This window comes from Necator americanus, chromosome II, assembly GCF_031761385.1.
Source record: "Necator americanus strain Aroian chromosome II, whole genome shotgun sequence".
NCBI lineage: Eukaryota > Metazoa > Nematoda > Chromadorea > Rhabditida > Ancylostomatidae > Necator > Necator americanus.
In genome coordinates, this window is record NC_087372.1 from 4,463,069 (window position 1) to 4,473,530 (window position 10,462).

The window sequence follows — 10,462 nt, forward strand, 5'->3', positions numbered from 1 at the left end:
GACTATGCACTCTTTTTTCTTTGGACTTTTAGCGTTCATCCAAAAAGTCTCCAAAGTTCTGCGAACCACAATTTCGGGTTCGTGCCATAGCATCATGGCAGCTTTGTGGAAAAGAGCATTTTTAAGATATATTCAGACAGATGGGTTCCGAGAAGGATTGCTACGTTTGTAGCTTTGGCTAAGGCGACGTCGGGTCCCCAAACGAATACCACACTCCCACCATTACCATCGATACATCTACGTTTAAAAATACTTCGATCAACCGACAATATCCTTTTTTCGGGTAACTTTCTCGACATCCACCATAATAAATGACACATCGTTCTCATCGTTGAAATCAGAAACTGTAGCGGCCGCGAACCGGTCGACATGTCGACAAAATTTCTATTTGAAATGGAAACCGTCGTCGTCGTTGTCGTCGTCGATGGCCTTGCGTTTTAATGAGTATATTTTTACGGTATAGAATGATGGTGATTTGTGATGAAAGACTACAGAAAGCCGACGCCAAAGATTACGAACTCCGGAAAAAAATTCCTAGGAGATCCAGTTCTTCGATTGCTGAAAAGGTTTCTTACTGTGCGCTGATAAGGAGGACATTCATTCCCAATCCATAGAATGTTAAGCTTGAAGTAGTCGGAATAAAATCCTATTGTATTACAACTGCGACTATTTTATTCTACTTCCCTTGCCGTGCATTGGTAAGGAGGTCTCTACTCACCCCCAATCCTTAGAATTCTTTAGAATGTTTAGCCATGGAGAACTTTTTCAAAGTATGAGAAAAATGAGTTGATAAGCGAAATATTGTGCGGTAATGAATGTGTGGCTCGTATGGAAACACACAGCTACAATCTCTAACTGACAATATCCACAAAAAAGAAAAGTTAGAAATCCCTTGATCACGATTTGATCTATTGAAGGCATCACCCCACGAATCTGAGCTGGTATGGATCTCAGGTGGAGTATGTTATGTCGCATATGGGATTGTAGATTAAGGAGAGGGGTGATTCCGTCTATTTCTTCCCAATTGCGGTAAAAAACGGCCTGGAAGATACGGCTTCGAACGTTCCGGCACGCTATTTTCTACAATGAGTTCGATTGGAGCGCACCAGCCTTGTGCACGCGCCGCATTTTCCGGACAGTTTTTTACGCCAGTTAGCAAGAAATAGACGGAATCACCCATCTCTCCATAATCTACGATCCCGTATACGAATATTCCGTAAAATCCGTATCACGTCAGATTCGTGGGGTGATGCCTTTAAGAAAGGATTTTCATTTTTGGATCACATGCGTACTACCAAGGACATCGACCTAATGATGTGAGAAAATGCCTATATTTTTTCGTGAGAGAGGGGGAGGGATGGAGGGAGCGATTGCATCTTAGTTTCAGATCAGTTTGCTACTGCTTTCCGCAGAGATACTTTAACATTTACACCATCTACATCCATGAAGTGATCCACTGGATTTTTTTTTGGGCTCAAGATATCCGGGATGGTAACATTGGAAACGTCAGCGGACTAAGCGCATTTCGTTCGTTTTAGGCTTCCTTTGACAAAAAAAAAACAAAAAGAAAAGACAAACTGTTGTGAAGGGCTACGTTTGAGAATACAAGCTTTTCTACAGCGAAGTTTTTCAATGTTAGGATTAATTTCCATATTTCCAACTAAGATCCACGAAAATCCGACAATATCGACTTACTATTAGACTCTAAATGATATTAGGGTAGTAGTCTGGCTAATAACACTGAAGATACTGCTTTGCTGCGTTCTATTATGCTTTTGACGGGCGCCTACAGTACCCATTTAGACTTCGCGACTTTCGCTTAACTACTGGAAGGGAAACCAGCCACTATTTAGCGCTGCAATTATACGTGATCAATCACCGGAAAATGCTGGAAGTGAACGATGCCATGCCTTGTACGGAACTGTTCACGTTCACGCCTAAGTTGCACTATAATTCGTAACTTTCCGAGAGTACTGTACCTCTCGATGATCTGGCGCTGAACTCTATCGACGCATTAATTTAGGGCTAACTTTAGTAAACTATCGACCTATACCTAATAATAATAATAATAATAATAATAATAATAATAAGAAGAAGAAGAAGAAGAAGAAGAGGAAGGAGAAGAAGGGGAGGAAGAATAAGAAAAATGAGTAAAAGAATAAAACTTATAACCATTATAAAAAAACTATTATAAAAAATTATAAAATTATAATAACGTAATGATAATAAAAGTAGTCATGTAGTACCTAAGCAGCTTAGCTCTTAATTTCGAGAATCACTCTTCAAAATTTTATTGGGTCATTCCTCCAGACATAATTCCTGAAAACATTCGAATATATCAAAACGCGCAAGGCACATGACCGGTATTAAATCTTTTTCTTCGTCCCGCACGAATAGCACGATTTGTGCAATTTTCCGTTGAATACATAATGTGTTGTTACAGAAAAACCACATAATCTCATAAAAAAATCTCATAATTTCAGTGAACGTACATCTTTTATTTAATAGTTATTTAAAAGTATTTATTTATTTAAAAGTATTATCAAGATATTAAAATATTAAATTTATTATTAATATTATTAAAGTATCATTAGTATAAAAGTATTTATTTACTTATTTATTTAAAAGTATTAATATTTTCGAATAATATCTTAAGATCCTAAAATTTCATAGGCAGGATAATCAAAAATAAGTTCCAATATGAATAATTACCAGAATAGAAAATTTTCGAGTGTATAACGAGAAAAAACATCTTACCGCTTGAAAAATTATTCAAACAATATCAATCGACTAGGATAACTCAAACGTGCACATGCGACCTATCTCTGAAAAATTTTCCATAACCAGATTTTTGCAGCGGAGCGTGTCGTTCTGTACCATTCTGCAAAACTGGAACGTTTGACGGTTGGTGTTAAGTGCAAGTTGTAGGAAATTATGCAATATTTTATGGATAATTTAAAATTTCTCCAACGCAAAAACTTCAACGCGATATTTCTGCAAATCCCCTCAAGGTAAATTGATCAATAATGCATTTAATATCAAAAAAAATATTTAAAGCACTAATCAACCTTATTATTTTTTCCTCTTCGTTGCATGTTTTTCCTTTTTTGCATTTTTTTAGGAAAAAAATACTTCTGTAGCTATAAACTAATATCTTTGCTGTAATTCTTCTTCTTATTCTGAAACGCAACAATGTTGAATCTTTTAAAAAACTTCAATTTTTTCAAAGTTCTCTGAGCGACCCCTAATCACACTTTTTAAAGCGAAAATAGTAATTTCTCGCTGTTTGCTTCCGTGCACTTTTGGAAAGTTGGAGCTAATTTTGAAATTTTTATTTTTTATTTTTTGCTTACGTACGTATATCCATGTTTCTCAAGTGTACATAGACATATGAAACCAATCGAGCAATATAATATTTATAACAATTTTTTTCCACTTTAGATCATGTTTCTATTCAATCGTCATCGTTTGGGAAAGAAACCCGATGTTCATTGCATGATTATTTTTAGACTATACTATGAGTGTTGTGGCTCCGATGCTTCGAGAACAAGCTTTGCTGAGATTCAGGATAACGTAACCGGAATCAGCGAACGATTCCATACCGCTCGACGGACGCCAAACTCTGTGGGGATGGTGAAAATGACGCATAGTCGGGTTTTCTTTAAAAAATTGAGCCAAGTTCATGTGTTAACTGCACCAGTGCAAGTTATTTTCTGCAAAAAAAAAATTCTAGGAAGGAGGTTTTATAGTAATCCCATTTCTGCGGTTTTGAAGAAGGAAATGCAGAGATATTTCTTGAATTTTGTTCAAAGAGTTGAGATCGAACAAAGCCTCTCTTTGACTCTGAATATGGAAACGAAGGGTATCGGTTCCGGATGATACATTGGCTACGAAATCGCTAAAATACAGTCCTCATGTCTGCTCAATCTAGTCTCAGGCCTCGTCGCCAGCCAAAAATGTACTGTTTCAGGTCAGGTCATTATGGTTGGTTACTAATTAGGTTCATAGTTCTGCCGAGCACAAGTTCAACCGAATGACCGCGACGCGTCCGCCGTCGCACATATTTTTTCGCAGCTCAAGACGCACATTCTTTTTGCCATCTACGGGCTTGATTTAATGCGTGTTGCCATCTTCTGGTTAGTGATACTCGACTACGTTTCACTATTTTATTTATTATTTTTTTATTCTTCACGTGATCTAAATAAATAATTTTTCATGAGTATCTCTCGTTAAAAACTCTGAAAAAAACTGAAAATTATTTCTATCGGGAACTAAGGTCTAAAATTCTTGAGGATCAAGCAAGGAATAAGAGAGACATACTACCATCTCCTGAAATTTTCCATTCCGTCCTCCTTTTCTGCAGCTAAGAACAAAAACAATTTTCCTCAAGAGTGTTTACACCCATATAAGCAAACATTAGAACCACTTCTGCGGTTGTTTCATTTCCAGCCAGCAAACAGCTTCGCATCGTTGCGTTCGAATCGCAACTGGTCGCCGATAGAACTTCGTTTTATACGTATATGTATGTATGTATGTATGTGATTCATGTACGTACGTAACGCAAACGAAATTGAAGACATTACGAGAAAAACTGTAATGATACTGTAATGCTATGAAAAGGCAATTAGTACGATATGGATATGGTATGGATTTATCGCCTTTCAACTAGACCTTATAATTCGTTTTTTATGAATATTATTATTATATTTAATATCTATATTTAATATATATTCTTTTTCAATACTTACTATCACGACTACTTCAAATTACAAGTGTGTTTTACAAAAATATGGGGTGAAAATATGTATTATTTAAGAAGTATCAGAATATATAAATATATAAATATATCAGAACATATATAAAAATATATATTGTTTGAAAAATATTGGAATTTTTTCTAGAAGCAAATCTATCGGTTGAACCCTTAGAAAACTCGCTATGCATTAGAAAAAATATGGAACTTAACCGTCAGAAAAAAAGAAAAAAGAATATTTATAAGAATATTAAAAGAATAAGAATATTATAAGAAAAATGGATTCTTGCTCTAGCGCACGCACAAACAAACAACTAATCCATAGACAAAAATATGTACCATTCAAGATATATTAAAATTTTCTTCTGGAAGAAAATCTATTGACGATTAAACCACTATAAAACGTATATAAAAGTTTAGGAATACATAGTAAGAGCGGCATAGGAAAACATAGATGGTGGTGGTAGATAGAGAAACCAGTTCTGTTGACTGTTCAACAATGGCAATAATCGGTCGTGGATTAGGGTATTGAGGCGATGTGGATGATTGATGAGAATTAGTCAGAGCGACTGAAACAGAAAAAAAGAAACGAACTTTGCTCATCGAACGTCATCGATGGGTTTCAGGATACTTTTACAGAAAGTGGATGGGACGAAAAATGCAGGGAATCATAGACTCGTTCTGATGTTCTCTGTATTAAAAATAAATTAAATCCAAGTGTTCCACACCGCAGAACTCGATATGATATTCACACGAATTGTATCCTTAAAAAAGACATTAAGAGGAAAACTTTGGAGACAAAAAAATTTTTACACTTATTTTTTTATAGGAAAAAAAAAACTCTTTTACACGTACTTATTGTTTTATGCTCATTTTTATTTATTTTTGTTTCGTTTTTGTTCCATTCTTTATTTCATTTACAGTTTTCTCAAAGGGTGGTCTTATAATTTTGGCCTACCAATCAATTATTCATTCACTATCCTCTTATTTATTGATCGATTATTTATGATTTCTGGCTATTTTTAAAGAGATTTTGTTAGTTGTGGGGAAATCCATTTCCATCTATGAACTCATTACGAAGGTAAACAATAGACTGACATTTGGTTTTAGCCGCAGACCTGCTTCGAATAAATAGGTTTTCTCAAAGCAGAGTTCACTAGATGTGCACTAATAAATAAATCCAAAATTAATTATATTTGTATCGGGCTTGAAAAAAAATTTCTCATTGATTTGTACCCAGGGCATGTTAGGTTTATTAATTTTCTAGGTGAAATCGAAATCATTTACGAACTCTTAAGAAAGGGTAACAGCAAATAGAAGTAGCCTAAATTAGTCGAAAATTGAGAACTAGCTAAAAAAAAATTAAAAACAAAATTTTTCTACTCGTTCAAGTTCTACAAGATCAAGAAGATAAGATTAGAAAATGTGATTATGACGAAAAAAGTAGGAAAATAAGAGAAAATAAGAAGTATGTATAGGTAACTTAACACCGAATAACAGAAGATTCGGAGCGTAAGGAGAGGATTTTAAAGTAGAGGCCAAAAAGAAAATCCTAAAGAAATGGACTGTGGTAGAAACACATAACCGTACAGTATTTTGTAAGTGAGAATATAGTATAGAATAATAAAAAGATACGGTATTATTCCCAAATTCCCAAAATCATACACGAAAATTTCTTAGCCTCATTTTTTTCTTATTAATATTTTTACCAATCGATTCTGTCAGCGAATCAGTCCTAAAGCGTACGTATCCATATTCAGAATATTCCCCCATTACACCTGATTTAGGATTTTCAAGGCCGACAGGATCGTAAATCCCAAAAAGCGATCCTTCGGCAACTACGGTTATTAACTGTGTCCGTTTAGCGGAGCTAGCGAAGTTAACGCCATTTTTCCACACACAGCAGGTCAAAAGTCAGTCAATAACGCCTAAGTATCCAGCAAAAAAAGCGTTTTCTGGATCCTGTAGATTGCTCGAACAACAGCTTTGTTCCCAGCAAAAATCCATTACATTTTTCTTTTTCTTTTTTTTTCGAAGAGGAACGAGGACATGATCACTCAACTCTTTGTGTAATAACTGTTATATGAAGGGAATTCTTGGGATGTTCCGAGCACAGGATTAGAATTATCCGTGGTCTGTGGTTACATTTCTCTTAAGAGTTGATGAGGGTAAGCAACGATTTCTTCATTGATCCTCCTATAATTAGGATTTTCCTGTATTTTTTCTATAATTCCCCCGTAGGTGGTGATCTCAAACTTTTTCTGATAACAAATAAAGCCACCTAGCGCCTGTGTTTACCAACATCACAAACAAAGGTGAGGTAGCCAGTTTGGAGGAAACAGAAATGGGAGTGAGGAGGAGCCAAATAGCCAAATAGACCGTGATGGGAATGGACAGCCCAAAAATTTGGGAAGCGGCAAGAAATCATAAGAGGATGAGCTACAATTTCCAGCTAGGACCACTTGCTATCAATTCAATTCAGTTACGGTTCAATTACAAAAATTTGGTTCAATTACAATCAATTAATTAACTATTCAACTAATTTCATAATAAATAATATATGAAGATTAAACCAGAGAAATTTAAGACTTTAAAAAGTGAAGAATTCTCTTCTCTTGTCAATATCACGAAATTTTTTTTCTTGAAGAAGCTCTTATTCGAAAAAAAGAATGGAGAGCAGTCCTAACTGCGTTTTACGATGTGAAAGAGTTCCAACAAAGTTATCCTCAACATTTAATATCTGATGAGGTTAACTTCCCAAGAAATCCCATCACGAACCACTTTAAACACGAGAATAGAAAAAAAATAATTCATAAAAGCTGTAAAGTGGAAAGAAACCCGTTTGGGACTACTGAGGTTGGCTGGCGAGCAAATGCGTTCGATCACTTTTGGCGCGAAAGACGTGCAGGATTGGTAGATCATAGAGCAAAATTGAACGATTTCCTGGATAGAGAATCCGAATTTACTTTGACAGGGACAAAGCAAAAAGAAAAAGCAGTTGCTCTTGACTTCAAAAGCTTGGACAGATCAAATTTCATCCGGAAACATTTATCGAAACATCTGATTCCACATAAATGTGGTGAACATCCGGCGGCGAATCGAAGGATTGATGCGCCGGATCGCATGGATTGAAAAATCACGGACGAGTCGAATGATGGCGGGCGGCTGGATGGGTTCCTCCAACTGATGAACGATGATGATGGTGGTGGTGGTGGTGGTGGGAGGGCAGAACATAGAAGAGAGAGAGAGAGAAAGTGAGGTAATCACCCCTGTGTCCTCTCTCCTCTCATACAACCCCGACAAAGGAGACTGACTGTAATACCAGTGGAGAGTGCAGCGTGGGTGTTGTTTGCCCGATTAGAACAGAAAAAAATAGTGTTTTCCAGAATTTTCTCCCCTGCAAAACTAGAAATCGCTCGCGAGGTACCTATGCGGCATCGTTTACTGCTCTAAACACAAGAGATCTACATCGAAAATCCACTGTGACATGCTCGGGAATATATGGATACGGGGAAAACAGGATGGACGGGTGGTGGGAAATTTACAATATCCTGAAATTCCCGGAACAGATTGTTTTTTAATTTTTGCTACAAGGAGACTCCTTGAAAATGTTTTGCCACAAAATGAGATCTGGCAGAATGTCGCAATGTGTTGAGAGCGGAGCGAGAAAAATCCCGAAGAAATTTATTTCATTCCAATTTAATTTAATTTTTAGTACAATTTTCAGTTCAATTTAATACATTTTTAAATATTTCGTACATAAGCATTAGCCAGAAGCTTTCCATCAGGAAAAATCCTTATTGAACAGCCATAGATTTCGTTTTTCGACAGCGGAAATGTAGAGCAAAAGAGACTGTAGGTACGTAGGAAAACTGGAAAATCATCGAAAACCGATCGCATCCGTTCTACTAGTTCCTAAAGGAGTCACGTCGGACGAAGACAGGCTTCGTGTCGTCGTTCACACCGCGCCGCACCACATACAACAAGCTGTGAAGTGTGTGTGTATGTGTTGAGGCTGGAATGAGGTAGAGGCAAGCGTACGTACGTAACGTATGAGAATGACCGGTTCCCTGGGCCTCCATTTACACTCTACAAACGTGCCCGCACGCATCACGCATCTTTCATCAATTCAAGCATGAATACGCGTCGGATTAGCTTCGAGTATTTTTTTGGTGACGATGGTGCAAAAAACCGTACGCATACGGTTTTTCTCCACCGATCATGACCGAATACCGTGAAAGCGGTATGCGTCGAAAAGGAGCTCAATCCATAGCTCCATGTCTCTTCTGAAGTATGAACGCATGATTGAGTGCGCGATGTGTTATAACGATGAGAGAAATGATTTTTGAGAGAGAATTTTTTTGAGAAAATGAGAAATGAAGATGAAAAATGAGAAGCATTTTTTTTCCTGGACTTCTTTCTTTTCTTGGACGAAAACTGAATAGATCAATAGTTTCATAGAAATCTATGACGATTGAAGAAAAATAAAAATATTTTAAAAAACAAAAATAAATGATAAATTGAAGAAAAATAAAAATATTTTAAAAACAAAAATAAATGATAAATTGAAGAAAAATAAAAATATTTTAAAAAACAAAAATAAATGATAAAAATGCAATAGAATTGGACTAGATCCATGCAATCTACAGATTTTTGTCGAACACTGCTCATTTAATCAAGATGTTTCAAAAGCAGTTCTGTCATCTGTATTTTTCTGTAGAAAAAAATTCTGCAAAAAATGTAAAGATAGAACTTTAAACTAAATTGATAGTTTGTTTTAGTTGTTCTATATTGCATTGCTGAATTACATTTATATTTTCATTGCTCTTCTTCTATTTATTTACTATTTACTATTTTATTTATTCAGTTTAAATAGAGAAAAGTAAGTGAAAATATCTCAATCTGCTTATTCATGGCAATCGGGCCCAGTGATCCAATTCTATGGAAGAAAACAGCTGTGTCGTATCGACTGCAGCTATTCCACAGTACTTCCACGTACTTTTCAAAGCTGAAAAAAGAAAAAAAAAAGAAAAAAGAGAATTCCTGGACAAAAAACACTTACAAAACTATTAGGACAATTTATGTTAATCTGCTTTAAGCTCAGCTGTTGAAAATCCAGCAGAAGTAAGCTCGTCAGCGAAGCCTGCACTACAGTAACACCATCGCTTACTGTAGTGCGTGTAACATCAATTTCCTTTATTCTAGCTAATTATTATTCATATTTTAAATTTTGCTATTTTTTTGTAACTTACAAGGTGCTGCTTCGCTCGACTACGTTTAGAAAATTCCTAGGAGGATGAGAAAAATAGCAACATTGACGTAAAAATTCAGAAAGAAAGATGGATTGGATTACATGCTCTGGAAGATTTGAGGATTTTTTGATCCAGCCATACCACCATAGCCTTCTCAAGCTGCATTATTTCATCCTGCAGCTGTTTACGTAAAATGTGCACTAACACAGATTGAATATCTGATATTTTTATATTTACAAAGGAAATGCCAAACTTTTTACGATACATTACAACTTTGGAGCTAATGCATGAAAGCAACAGTGGAATTCTTATGCTGTAACCACAAGATTGTGGATATGAGAATATTTCCGAGGGAAATTTTCTTAATTTCTGACCTACGAATATGAAAAGTTTAGGAGTACTACTGGTAATGAGGCATGTCTCAAAAACGAAAATGCATGAAGTCAAAAATGTTCAT